General features: G+C 35.2%; 1 protein-coding gene and 2 long non-coding RNA genes across 4 annotated transcripts in view; 1 reads left to right on the top strand and 2 right to left on the bottom strand.

Moving 5' to 3' along the window:
• The window catches only part of alcamb (activated leukocyte cell adhesion molecule b), a 42,915-nt gene that overhangs the window by 22,681 nt on the left and 5,341 nt on the right, over positions 1 to 14,893 (bottom strand).
• On the bottom strand, positions 722 to 14,164 carry LOC147840619 (uncharacterized). The gene is made up of 3 exons (XR_015509394.1): positions 9,919 to 14,164; positions 3,960 to 5,490; positions 722 to 3,780 (listed from the first exon to the last, which is right to left on the bottom strand). It is a non-coding gene; the product is annotated as an uncharacterized LOC147840619 (long non-coding RNA).
• On the top strand, positions 6,873 to 9,321 carry LOC147840620 (uncharacterized). Its single transcript, XR_015509371.1, has 6 exons — positions 6,873 to 6,951; positions 7,228 to 7,267; positions 7,564 to 7,591; positions 7,726 to 8,207; positions 8,314 to 8,417; positions 8,996 to 9,321. It is a non-coding gene; the product is annotated as an uncharacterized LOC147840620 (long non-coding RNA).

Here is a 14,893-nt window from a genome sequence, read left to right as displayed (position 1 = left end):
CGTAGAAATGCTTTGTTAAGATTGTCTAGGGGGTCGAATATAGATCGCAATCTTTTTACGATTAATTGTGCAGCTCTACAATGCACTGAATTAAAAAGGTAGTACTGACAGTCTTTGTTGAGCTTACTAGAGTCCAGTTTACACCTAGTATTAAGAGACATTATTTCCAGTTATTGGAGGATATTGAATACAGGTGCAAAATAAAGGGATTTAAGCTTGTCCACATTTGAACACTTAAAAAAATAGAAAACCCATTTGATTGGACTGTTTATGTAGTGTACATGCTCAGGTTGAATGCATTTAGAGTTAATTGTTGATGAAAATGGCTTGAAGTTTGCTGCTGTATCTTCGCCTTCACACCAAAAGCGACGAGAGTGTCACAGTTGCCAGAAGTCATTCTATTTCAATAGGAGCAGGTATCGATGAGCAGCATGGCACATCTTCGCCGGTGTAGGCATTAATAAGAGTTGAAATCAAGTCAACTTTATGGTAATGAGCTATGGCACGCTTGGGTGGCAAGCAATCGATATGTAGAAGTCCACCGCTTGGGAGTATTCCAGAGAATAAAGTCCTGTAAACTTTGGTTCCAACCACAGTTGTCTCCAAGGATTTGATTATTGCGGTCGCCAGGTTTCCAGATATTTATGATGTTTTCTTATATGGATTTAAGTGTAAAAAAAAGTTACTGGCGAGTTACTGTTGAGCATTGATGTTACATAAGTTTTTTTTTTTTTTTTAAGAGGGAAACTCATGCTAACTGTAATGACAGAAAAACAATCAGTATTGGTGCTTCAAAATATTCCAGACATTTGGACACATATTCATACCCGTCAACCCTCCCGTTTTCCCAGGATTCTCCCGTATTTTACTGTTTTATCTCGCTATCATCCCGTAACGGTATTTTCCCGTATTTCTCCTGTATTTTCAGTCTTTCTCTGAACAGCCGAGCCTCCCTATCCGCAACCCATACCACCAAACCACCAGAGGTCGCCCCTTGCTCTAAAACGCAAGTCTTCTGTGCTTTCGCTTCGTTTAAGAATGAAAACACTTAATGAAAATAAATAAATATTAAAAATGGTGCAATTCCATTTCCTTTTGATCACAGGTGCTGTCGCTCATCCTATACAATCCTCAAAACAGTCATATAATGGTGCATGACTGTCAGCTGACGTGCTCCATAGTGATAAACAGATGCTGTTTCCCAAACGGATTCTGTACACGCGATCTGAAGTATTGCAACTGATTTGCTAATATGCCGACATGGCTACTTTAAATACAAGATCAATGTAGCGAATTTTGATGCTCTCGCCGATGGAGCAGGGAAGGCAGACATCATTGTAATCAGAACAGCCAAATGAACTTTGACGTTCTTACTGTTTTCTGTGTGAACGCACATTATTATAACTGAATGGCCAGCCTGATCCCATGAGGAAACGTATTAAAGTATTTTAAGTTTTGTCAGTTTAAAGGCTAATTCGTCTGAGATCAAATATGTTCTATTTTAAAATGGTGGCGTGGCACCCAACCCCACTCCTTAACCCAAACATCATTGGGGGATGAGCAAATCATAATAAATTGTATGAATAAGATCGTACAAATTAATACGAATTAGCCACTAAATCAAAAAGTTACGAATTGCCATGAGATTGAGTGGGAATGTCTAAATGCGTGTGCTTAGAAGAGCACAATGCTGCGGATATCAAAACTTGTTGATTAGTTATTTTTTTGACAGAATTCTAGTCTTGTCTTTTTTCATCTACAATTATGTATTTGATTATTGGATGAGTGGATCAGAGTGAAAGCATTCATCATGTTTAGTTGATACTAACAGAGAATCTTTCAAGTTTCTGTTTGTGAAGCTACAGCCGATGAACATTTGTTGTCTTTAACGAAAAAAAACACAAGTTTAAACAGACATAAAAAAGCATGCCAAGAAAAGGAATCTGAACTTTGCTATTTTGTACCAAAACCATAGTTGCCATTCATGTCCTTTTAATTCGTTTCCACTTGTAAGCGGTTTAACATGTTTGTTACATTGTTTTTGCAATCTAAATGCATTGGTGAAGCCACTATGCTATTTTATAGGTTTTCTACAAGCCTTTTTGTTAAGTAAACATTTAAATTCATTATTTAGCAAATCATACAGTAAGTTAAATCCTTTTTGAGATGCAGGAGTGAATCTCAATTATGACCCATAATCATCATATATTAAATGAAAACAATGTTATTCACCTCATTCTTTGTGTAAAAGCGGGCGCAGCCATTTGACTTCCCGTCTCACTCATTTCCATTTTTTTTAGATGTTAAAAACAGCTCGGTATGCTGCCTGATGTTGCAAACTGATATTTTATTAATATGTTATTCTACTTTTTATGTATAGTCATGAATACACTTGTTTGTAGAGCAAGTAATGCGACCGTTTTCTGTGATTTATTAGTCCTAGTAATTTCTCCCATAGGCAACGGAATCGGAGGTTCTAAAACCACCGCAAAACGAGTGCACTTCCGCATTGAAGAATAAGGTGAATAAAATTGGGTGTTTAACTCTTAATGATCATTTCAGCTGGACCTGGAATAAAATCAACTTGTTGTTCCCCAAAAGACTCAAAGGTAGGGATATATTTTACGATAAACCAAAGATGGAAGAAAATCAAATACATTTGAATATCAATCAATATGATTATGTTCAACTTTAGACAATTAAATAGTTAAAACTTCATATTAGGAGTCAACCTAAACACTGCAGATGGCTCAATCAAACACAGTGGGTGAACAGGTTCAGAACGGCACTAACGAGAGGATGTTCGTGAACCATTAACCTGAGGATGAGTCAGTTAAGTGTTCATGCATCCGGCAAAGACAGACCGCCACCATAGTGCATATCCAGGAGACACTGACAACGCAGGAATTGATTTGGAGCCTGCCTTATTACACCAAATGTCCTACTTTACTCACTCTAACATAGCAAGAGCCATTAGGCTTCTTAGAAAACGCCATAAATTAAGTCAACCACGGGCCTGAAATTGCTCTCAAAACAAAACTCATCAAGCAGGTTGGGCTCATAAGTGATAAGTGCACTCACAAATCCCATCCATTAAGTCTTAAATTATGTATTTGATTGCAGGGGCCCACCAGGGACCCTCAAGAATGTCTGCGTCTGACAGCAGATCATGGCAGATTCAACACTGACCCAAAGGAATTACCACCGGGCCCCCATTTGTGAGCGGCTATTAAACTAAATAGAGAACTATTAACAAAATATAGTCAAGCAGCTTCTGTGGAGGTCCATTAACCCCAAAAGCAATTTACCAGCTTAAGGTTATGACAGACTGTTCATTTTGCTGCCACTGCAGAATCTAAAAATCTAAGATTATCCGTGATGATCTTAGAAAGAAAATCAGTTAAAAGCATGTGCTCTTAAAAACGTACTCTTTGTTAGGAGGGCGTGCATTAAAAGGTCTAAAATGTACGGCACACTTTTTTATCATGTGTACCAAACAAATACAGTATTCCTGAAGCTTCTCATTTGATATATTTTCATTTTAAGAAACAATATATTCTTAAATCCCAAGATTTATCTTTCAGTCTGCTGTGGTCAACATTTGAAGGGGATCAAAACCTTTCATCAAAGTTCAAAAACCAGAAACAATACCAATGCTTGTCTCAGGACAACTTTAATTAACTTTTCTGATCCAAGTCAAATGGTCACTACTATATACCGCTTATATAAGCACTGCCCTTATATAAATATTTACTTTGTAGTAATGTTAGGTTTGAAAGACTTTTTAAGAGAACAATTGACTGAACGATTTTATTAATAGCAGAGTAGCCAAGTAAACAGAAATTACACACGTTTCCTAAACTGTGAATATAAAATATCCCAATACACATTAAGTACAGTAGTCAAAAATGTAAATTATTAAAAAAAAATTTCAATTGTTCTGAGACAAAAACATGTACTGTTTAATTGTTTTAGGACAACTTTGATGAAGGCTTTGTTCTACATCAAATGTATACTACTGTATATAGAAAAACACAAGCACGATATTCGAAAAGTCTAATATTGCGATATTTTATTTTATCTGTTATTTATATAATTGCATTATGAATAGGTTCATAGAATAGTTTGAATAGCTCTATTTGACTGTTTTCTGGGGAGTCGAACCGTACAGGTACAGAAATGGAATAACCACAATGTTTTTCTTATTTTGCTTTGTCTCATTTTTAGTCCAAACATCCAAACATTCTTAGATCCAGTAAAAATATCATTGTTTACAACTTCAGACAAAGTCAAGAGTTTTTCATTAAAACAAGTCAAATTTTCTGCCAGTGGGGTACGTAAATGAAATTTGAAAATAAAAATCGCATCGAAATGTGGACTGATTTTGTTTGATTGAGTTTTACAAATATTTAAGCAGTTAAGAAACTGTACAGAAGTAAAGATTATCTTTTCAAGAATTTAATTTAATTAAAACTTCTCAAAAACTTAATTCCCCTAAACAATTTAAATTAAATTAAATTCAGATATTACAACATAGTTATTATAGAAGAGGTGTCACTGAATAAATTAACAGACAAATGTGCAAATAAACTGATTATATCAGACAAGTTTTAAGTTTGAGCCTGGTGGTAACATGAAATTTGCATCAAAGCTAACAGGAAGTCATAAACGTTCATCTAAGTTATCAGGTAACCAAGACATGAGCATACCTAGGCTTGCATGATGCACTATAAAAATGAACAGGCACTTCAGAATGTAGATCTGATTATCTTGATGTGGCGGTTAAAGAATTTCGAACCTCCAATCTTCACAATTTATCTTTGTGCAATTAGGCTCAAAAGCTTCTTGTAGTCTTTGATTAACAACATTCCTGACATGTAAGCTGTTCTGCTGGACATATATTCTTAAAGGGTTTCGCAAGGCAGCAAGGTGTCTCGTAATTTTTACATTTATAGACCGAAAGACAGCGCCTTTATCTCTTCCAAAACCAGTCTCCCTTGCTCCAAGATGCCTCGGGGCTCGGGGCATTTGCATTCCACAAGATCCAGCAGGGCCCCTTGTGTTCATAACAGCAGCGTTTGCTTGCAGCCACAGAGATACCAATCAAATTTGGTGCCAAAACACAGAGGTCAGCAAGCTTGCATTGAGAGTTAAATAAGCTCTTTCTCTGGGTTCGGCTCTGAAAGGGCCACCTCCCAAGTTGCGAGAGGGGCGCAAAACAATTCGGCCCCCAGCATACAGACCACCTTAAGCTACGTAAACAAAAGCAGAGCAAATATTGATTTCAGAAAGCATGGCTCGTGGGTGTGTACAGTGAAACAGTTAGCTTTCCTCTGCAGGGAGGGAAACTAAACTTTAAAAAAAAAGAAAAAAAAAGCAAGAACTCGGGGAGTACAGGCTCAAGGCCTTCTGTTAGAGAGATTTTTTTTTTTAAATCACGAATTATGTAAAGTTTAATAGTCTCTAAAGTGATAGTAAATCACTTATACACTGTAAAAAATTTCCAGGTTTTCACAACAAGTTACTGTAATTTTTCACAGTAAATTACATTAGTATCCCTTCACAGTATTTAACTGAAAAATTCACAGTAATATGTTGTATTCATAATTTTATTGTGAAATTACGGCAGGTAGCATGATTACAGCAAATTACTGTGAAAAAGACTATATATTTTGCACGTTAGTTATAGAAATTCAAACCTTTTTTTGATTCAACGTAGAAATTAATACAAATTAACTTTTAACAGATAATAACAGAAGGTTATAGCCCCCAAAACGATTTGGTTACCAACATCTTTTTGGTTGTACTGCACCATTATTTAATTTTTTTACAGTTAACATAGAATAGGAAATAATATTTAATGAACATAACTGTGTGCTTAGCCAAAACATAATAAATTGGAATAAAAAGTAATTAATTAATGAAACCAAACTGTTAAACAGCCAAAAATTATTTAAATGTCAGGGTAAATGTCTGCTTTAGACGGTTTCATGAGTATTGGGCACCTGTCATCGCCTGGAGGTCACTAATCTCAGAATTATATATATATATATATATATATATATATATATATATATATATATATATATATATATATATATATATATATATATATATAAACCACAGATTAGAGTTTTAAACAACTACATTCTAGCATGAAAAACAGTTAAGACTTCATTTACTGACGCATATAGAGCCATCGAAGACGGGGCAATTGTCCCAATGTCTAGCCTGAAGACAGGCGCCTCTCGGCGGATACATGAGTAATGAGCGCCGTTACCGCCTGGAGGTCATAGATCTCCGCTACCGGCAAAACACACTTAAAATTACACACAATCTTTACTAACAATCCACAGATTTTAGTTTTGAAGAACTACATTCTCGCATGAAAAAGTGTTAAAACTTTATTTCATTACATATTAAAAGCAACATTTATAATATTATGTGCCTCTCATCCACCATTACAGCTTGATGCAGCATGATGCGAAATGAATCCTGGGAGGAAAAAATAATAATTCTTAATACACTCCAAACGAACTTTATTCTTATTGTTAAAGTCAGAGATATGTAATATTTTAAATGGCGAAGAAAAAAATTAACTTTATATTTCAATGAATATATCACTTTTGCACTGCTTCGGTTCAGGACTCGTGTGACATTGAATCAGATTCAGACATTTTATCAGACGTGTTCATAAGCTCATAGTCATCAACATGCAATTTGTGTACAAGCAGTACACGAACCAAGCAATATGATGAAATATTAATGAATTATATGTCTGCGTCTTACAATATTATACAAAATGGAATCGGTTTCAGGCGAATTCGACTCTTTACTGTTCACTTAAAGGAGCCGATTCATTGAACAGAACTGACTCGACTCGACCGCGAACAAGCGCCATCACCACAGACAACGTCTCCGTCGTCTCTTCACCCAACGAATTCATCCTCGGTAAGTGTTAAAATGTGACTTTTGTCCGTTAAATGATTGTTGTATGTGTATTTCTGTATAGTGCATGTCATTTAACAGGAATTTACCGAGTACTTTGGTTGTACTCGCACATACAGGGTTAAAGCGCGCCTTTTTTTAAAACAAGAAATTAACGACGCCAGATGGTGATTGTAGTGTTTTCTGAGGTAACATAGCATAACGTTAACGTTAGTTCCTAAAAAAAAGAAAGGGAATTTTCTTTAATTAACTTCTTGTTAACTGCATTTTCTGTTTCAGTACAAGACTGAAGTAAAGGTGAAATGACTGTAACGTTTAGGTAAGCTCTGGCTTTCACTTAAGTTAACGTTACGGTTAGTCACCATCATGTACGTTAATTTTGTTCACTGTAACGTTAACGTTAAGTTAGTTAAATAAACTAAACTCATTATGAAACAAGTCTTAACTGTTTTATTAAATGAGGCTTATAATACAATTCAGTTGTATTATTTTAAACTAACACTAACACAGTAAATATTGTATATTTCTCACTGGTGTTAATGCAGTGCTAACATTTACTAATGAGAACTAATTGTATATTGGCACTAACTGTAGATTTTTTTTTTTGGTGTTCAGGTGTACCTGATAATAGCTGAAGTGTGAGGTGAGTGTAAATTCTAAGCACACAAGTATAACCTAAATTCATTATCACAGTCTAAACCTATATATATACACAGTATGTGTGTGTGTGTTAGGTTGAGTCTTATTCTACTCTTATTATATTCATATTTTTTGCAGCCACAGCCACTGATGTTGAAACACTGATGCCAATCACCCCTCTCTTGATTATTAAAGGTAATGTTGAACCTTCCTCGTTTTTATTAGATTTTTAAATGTCAGGTTTTTCACAGATTTGTTGTGAGCAGTTTCTTGTACAAACTCTTTTTCTTCTTCCAGAAGTTCCACCAGTACCTCCAGTAGTAGTAAATATTAGACAGATTTTTTTCAACTATAGTTTTTATTTTTATTAGCAATTTTACTGGGCATGTGTGTTTGTTTGCTTGGTTTTTAATAGGCAGAGCATGGAGTGTCAACTTTGTTTCTACAAACAAATTTAATTATTCACAAACACCTCTAATTTAGTCCTTCTTTCCCCCTTTTAGTCTTATTCCTTGGAGGGTCGAGTGGTCATGGGACCTCACCTGGATTTAACGACTGACTTTGGATCTGGTCTGAAACTGAAGTATGCTGAAGATGCCTTTTGCACTCTGGAATTTAAGGTAATGTCTACAATAAATATTGTAACTGAGGGCTTGTTTTCGGGGGGTTAAACAAGGAATGTATAGGAGCACAAGTCATGACTCCCCTTGTCCCCTTGTAATAAAGGGGTGTGTTGCAGACTCAATTTGTTTGTCTGTGCTGGAGACCAGAGGGAAAGCTGTCTTTAAAAGGATGGGGCTCTTATACCATATGTGAAGTTACCTATTCAGGTGAGTGGATTACATACAAGTCATTGCAAATGCATAAATAGTGGGAAATTTTTACTGGGAAGCACAAATTAAGTGAAACTCAAAAAACGTGGAAAAATATTTGGAATTTTTACAAAAAAAACTTGATTGAAATGAATACAACACAAGTGGTGTATCACTTCAATCAAGTTTTTTGCAAAATTTTCCTAATATTTAAATCATGAAAAATTAGCTTGATGCAAGAAACATCCTGCTAGTATTCAAGAACAAGTGCTGTGATGTACGTGTTCACTTTGCAGTAAGTGTGAACCCAGCATTAGATTATAGTCTGTAAACAGAAGGTGTAAATCAAATCAACTGTTTTAACATGCTCCGCCTAGATCATTAAAATCACTATTTGTTGTTGGACTGTTCTTGATTGTGTGTTTGTGATGGAAATGCTTTTCAGATGTTTTTGTTTAAATGATTGCAGTTTGACTGAGCTACAGTATTGTCAGCATGTTCAAACTGAGCTAATAGTAATTTTGCTCTGTAGTGCAGCAGTAGTGTCCCAGAAGTGTTGTATGAAGCTAACTGTTTGTCTGCCCTTTTGCTTATAGGTGCTTTTTGGGCACCAGTTTGGAGATGGAAGACAGACCAAGTCAAAGAAGCTGAGAAGACACATCAACCAGCAAGTGTGTAAAATTATCAGGAAAATGATTCATGATATATATATATTTATATATATATATGATATATATATATGAGAAAGAGAGAGTGCGCACTCTGAAGCACTGCTTTTTATATGTATGCTACATATGATGTCAGATTTTTTTTATTAATATGTTCTTATAGTATTTTTTGAGGCTTCACCTTCACCTTTTGAAAGTTTTCTGAAATGTTGACACAGATGTCATTAAGCTGTTAAATAAATCTGTAAAATGTATGTGTGTTTGTTTTTATTTTGATTTTAGAGTCTTCTCAGATCACCCAAAAAATATTCTGTCATCATTTACGCATTTTCAGGTTGTTTAGACGCAAAGGGGAATATTTGATATTTTTATTCCTGTGTTTAACAAAAAAAAAAATCATTTTTAACAGAGCTGTAACAACCTGAGGGTGAGTAAATCAAGATATAATTTTCATTTTTGTGTGACCTAAATTTGCTTTGAAATTTTACAGCACCAAACTGTAAAATTACAGTAATCCGGGATATAACTGTAACTTTACAGTTAAATCAGGTATTTAAACTGCAACCTACTGCTAAATCACAGTAATCGTTTTGCAAATTCACAGTAAAATACAGTTAATTCTACAAGATAATACTGTGAAATCACAGTAACAGACTTTATTATCTACTGTAAAGTTACAATATATGGTTGTAATTTCACAATAATTTAATGTGACAAAACCACAGTAAATTACTGTGAACTACCTCACAATAATTTACTGTGAATTTACATACAGTAATTTACTGTGAAAGTAATGCAATTATTAGCCAGTAATTTACTGTGAATTTAAGGTCAAATTTTTTACAGTGTACTAACAAGCCTGTTCTGTCTTTTTCTGCTCAATGTGATGGAAATCCAGTCATAAAACTTGAGCTTATTGCATTTCAGAATTTACACTTTGGAATAGCATCTGTGAACATTAAATTATGGCTGTGCAGTTAATCAAAAACTACAAATATGCCTCAATGAAGAAACGCCCGAAGAAATCTTCATATGTACGATCAATGAACAGAAGATTCAATAAATTTCATTGATTTAATACCAATCATGACATGACTACAGAATCATCACACAGGAGGATTTCAAACTTTCGCCACTCAAAGTTACAAAGCGAGTTTTTTTATCGTTAAAACATGTCATATGATATTATTATAATATTTTTCACGTTTTTAGATCTAGCAGCATTTACGACACAAGCGTAGTTCACTGAGAATCCCCACAAATAGCATTTGCATAAAGTTTACTAGAACCAACTTTACTGACAAAATGTGCAAGACAATCAGCTTCGATAAACTGCACAGTCCCATATTAAACTAGCTGCATGTGTGTGTGTGTGTGTGTGTGTGTGTGTGTGTGTGTGAATTAATGCTATGGCTTTGCTTATGACAAAAACTCAGGCAAATGTCATGCTCAGTTTTTTCTGCATCGAAGGTCTCATATACGAATGATGTCTAAAACAAATGAACTGCCCTAAAAATCACTTCAAAGATTTTATTTTTTTAACATTTATGTTCATGTCATAGAAAAAACAAACACACAGACACAGCATCAAAATAAATATTTGGATTAACTTGTGACAGAAATATATTGCTATAAATTAAATGCATGTGGAACACACTGTTTTGGTACAGTTTCATGTCCTCATTTTTTAATGATGATTCCTTTCTAAAACAAAGATACAGAATAATAAAAACAGAACCAACATTTTATCAGAGAGAAACCCATAAATATTGCCCTAAATAGTAGGCTGTGAAACAAGAGGTTAGAGGTGTTTCACATTCCTGTACAGTTCAGGGACTGGTCAGGCCTGTTAAAGAGGTCACTATGGTCATTATCTGTTTGAATGAAATGCTGATTCTAAGCCCAGAAAGCTACCAAGTACAATGTCAAAAAGGTTCATTTTTCATCAGAGGTTCAATTTTATGAAGCTAAAAAATATAAGCTGAAAATTGTTTTGTTTGCACAAAAAAAAAAAAAAAACTACTGAAGAAAAAATATTTTGCCATTTCTTCAGCATGAGTTTAGGTCAACTTTCTCAAACCCAATTGCTGGAGGGCCGCAGCTCTGCACAGTTTAGCTCCAACCACCTCCAACTCACCTGCTTAATAATCTCTACTAGTCTTGTACACCTTGATTACTTGGATCAGCTGTGTTTGATTAGAGTTGATTATAGTTTAGATCAGCGTTTCTTAACCACGTTCCTATAGGCTCACCAACACTGCATGTTTTAGATGTCTCCTTTATCCGTCACACCCATTACAGGTATCTCAGTCTCTGCTAATGAGTTGATTTTCTGAATCAGGTGTGTTTGGTTGAGGAGATGTGGAAAATACGTAGAGCTGGTGGTCCTCCAGGAACATGGTTGAGGTAATCTTTTAACGAGAACACTGTGTTGCACTGCCGACATACATTGATGACGTCTCATGTAAGTAAGCATGGGTAAAGGTCATCCTCTGTCAAAACATTCACACGTTTACAAAAAGTTAAACGTACAGCAAGCAACTTGAACTGATGCTGAAGAGAAAACTAAAACTGTCAAATAAAGTAGCTTTTGTTTGTGCATTTTTTTGCCGAAAATACTAAAGTATTCTCGTAGCTTCATAAAATTATGGTTGAACCACTGATGATGACACACAAACTGATTTGACAATGTTCTTGTTATCTTTCTGGACCCATCGCGGTCTATGGAGGAATTAATTCCAAAATATCTTCATTTGTGTTTTGAAACAGGTTTGGAACAAGATGTGGGCAAGTAGTTATTGACAGGAATTTCATTTTGGGGTAAACTATACCTACTGTTCTGAAAGTCAAATTTAACCCATACTGATGTTGACAACACTCAAATCTGTGCCATTTTAAAAAGCCACAGGTATGGCTCGTATTGACAGAGAGCACAGACACCTGGGACAGGTGTGGTTCACTGTAACGAGTGCAGGCATGCCAGCTAAAAAGCAGACAACATCAAAGTTCACACAAATGAAAGAAAACTTTATTCTCCTTTTCTAAAGCCAACTTCAAAAGTTGTAATGTCAAAGGACTGTGGGAAAGAAGCCAGGAGTGCTGCTTAGAAAAAGAAACTTTTTCAAAGAAGCATAATCAAAGCCTCTGCCTTTTCACTATCAGTATGCATTAACCCACGTCACGTTATAGCAGGGGCCATTAAAAAGCTGACTTTTGAACCGAAAGATGTTTGTTTTTAAATTCAGTGTGAATTTGCTCTTTGCAACCTGCGGTACTTCCGTAAACTGAAAAATATCAGTCAGATTTAGAATTAATCAGATGTCACTCAGATTTAGGAACTTGATTACATATAATATGATGAACAGACCCAACAGGCTTTACAGTATATGACAACATCAGTTGAGTGGTTTCAGAGGAAGTTACACAAAAGACAGTCTTATTCTTTGGAATTTTTCTTTGGGGAAAAAAAATATATTGACTTCTGGTCCCATGTTGACTTAAAAGCACTTTGAGTGAGAATTTAAAACATTGTTCTAAACCTTAATTGCTTTACCTCTGTCAAAAAATTATTGACAAACTATGATTTAAATCACAATCCTATTGTTAAGCTATAAAACTCTGCCTTTAATATACTGCTTTTTATTTAACAGATAAATAAACTAGTAAAAAAGTACAATGCATTCAAATTATTCACTTAATGATAAACTGGGTTACCTCACAGATCACAAGAACAGTACTAAAAGACATGCAATCATTGCAAACACAAACAAACACTAACACACCATCTGCATTCATTTGCTAGAACACACAATAGGAAAGATATTCTACTGTTTGCAATACAGATACCAACCAATATCATGCAAATGACTGGATTTCATGATTTCGAAATTTGATCATTTGAACTTGGTGAAAACTTTTACATGTTTTTCAAGTGATGTATATTTTAACACTTTTACTGATCAGCTGTTACTTTTTTGTATATAATTTTGATATTGCTGATTAAGACCAGCTCCAAACAGGTGGGACATGATCTCAAAATGGGCTTTTGATTGATTTATTTAGTCCAACCTATTGTCTTTTATTAACATCTACACAAGGGGTTCTCAAGCTCTATTCTGGAGGGCCTACAGAGTTTATCTCTAACCACAATTAGACACACCTGAACCAGCTAATTACACACCTGAACCAACTAATCACACTCCTGGATGGGCTTATCACACAGCCCTCAGGAAAGAGTTTGGGCACTCCTACCACAACCCTACACCTACCCATAGAAGTAATGCAAAAATAGTAATTACTGTACCACAGCATCTTGAAATTGCACTATACTGATGTGCGAACGCCCAATAGTCATAGCTAAATCCCATATTCGCTTGATAGAGTGCTTGCCCTCCGAGTCCAAGCACTCTATCAAACCATATGAGAGACTTAACAAGTGATAAAATTAATAATAAAATATCTGATGGCCAGAAAGTGATAATCTTTTTTTATAAACTGGAAAAATATTAGTGTCTGTGATGCACCAAGTCCAGAGACTGTAGTGTACATCATGATTTTATATAAAAATTCACTTTAATGTGTGATATAACTAAAAAGTGGTCATAAATGAATATTTTCTTAATTTAAATGAGTCGCAGCTTGGACCCAGAAACAGTATTGCGTACATTAGGATTTAACAAGTGGATAGCCTTAATCAAACCTACATGTTGGGCTCAATACTGCAGTGATACTTAACATTAACTAAAAACACTGTATTACTTTTGTCAGGCCAGTAGATGGCGAGGTTACAATTTACAGAAATGCAAGATGCCTGCACTATGGGACAATAACCATTTTCAAAGTCTACCGTGGTTTGGAAAAGTTGCTTTAAAACCAGCCACATTATTTTAAGTTTTTTAGGACAACCATATCTCCAGCAGTAAAGATCTCCAAAGATGCCGTTTCGAAATTGTGCCGAATTCTATGTTTTTGCAACAAATGAAAACAGCAGAAGTCAATGATTGATTTGAATTATTTAGCCTGACATGTTTACTGCTCCAAAAATTTGAAATATTTCTCAAAATAAAATAGTGTTCAAAGTGTTTGTTTTTTATCCAGACATTTAAAAAGGATAAATTTTAACTCACTAATGACAATACAGTCAAACAGTGATATTTTTATTCAAGGTTATCATACCATCAGAATCTAATACCAGCCAGTGCCTAGCCTGCACATGGGCACATCAAACACTAATGTTTTGGTTGTCAGGTATTGGTGTATACCTGAAAATGTAATGCACAAATGCATGGAGGGTTCGGCGATATGAGAAAAATATCACATAAATAAAAAAATTCAGCAAAAGCACAATTCATGATTTTAACATGGTTCTTTCTGACTCTGATTTTACTATTCTGCAAGTTGTCTAAGCAGAATAGCCAAACTAAGGCCCTTATTTAAAAAAAACAAAGCCTTACAATGTGACGAAATATAAAATAAAAAGAATAGTATACACTACATATACACAATGTACAGCAGCTACACTAATTACTCTCTTTTTTTTCTATTTCCACCTGGGGATACTCATCCCGATGCCCTCAGAGCCTATGCAGTGCCACTAATGCGATCCAAGACCCGCGACGAGATTATCCCAAGGTTTCCATAATCCTGGACCAAGCCATTTCCCGAGCAGCTGCTGTGGTGGTCATATAGGAGTGGAGAGCATGAGAATGATTCCTGTGACGCTCTAGGGACAGATGAGTCTCGGTAATATCCAGCTTCTCCAGCGTCCGTCACCTAGACTGCAGCTCTGCACAAGGCATTTGGCCATAGGAGAAATGGTCATGTCCA

The sequence above is a fragment of the Danio rerio genome, chromosome 15 (assembly GCF_052040795.2).
Source record: "Danio rerio strain M-AB ecotype USA chromosome 15, GRCz13ab, whole genome shotgun sequence".
NCBI lineage: Eukaryota > Metazoa > Chordata > Actinopteri > Cypriniformes > Danionidae > Danio > Danio rerio.
Note: the sequence above shows the minus strand (reverse complement) of the source record. Positions and strands in the feature narration are given on the sequence as shown.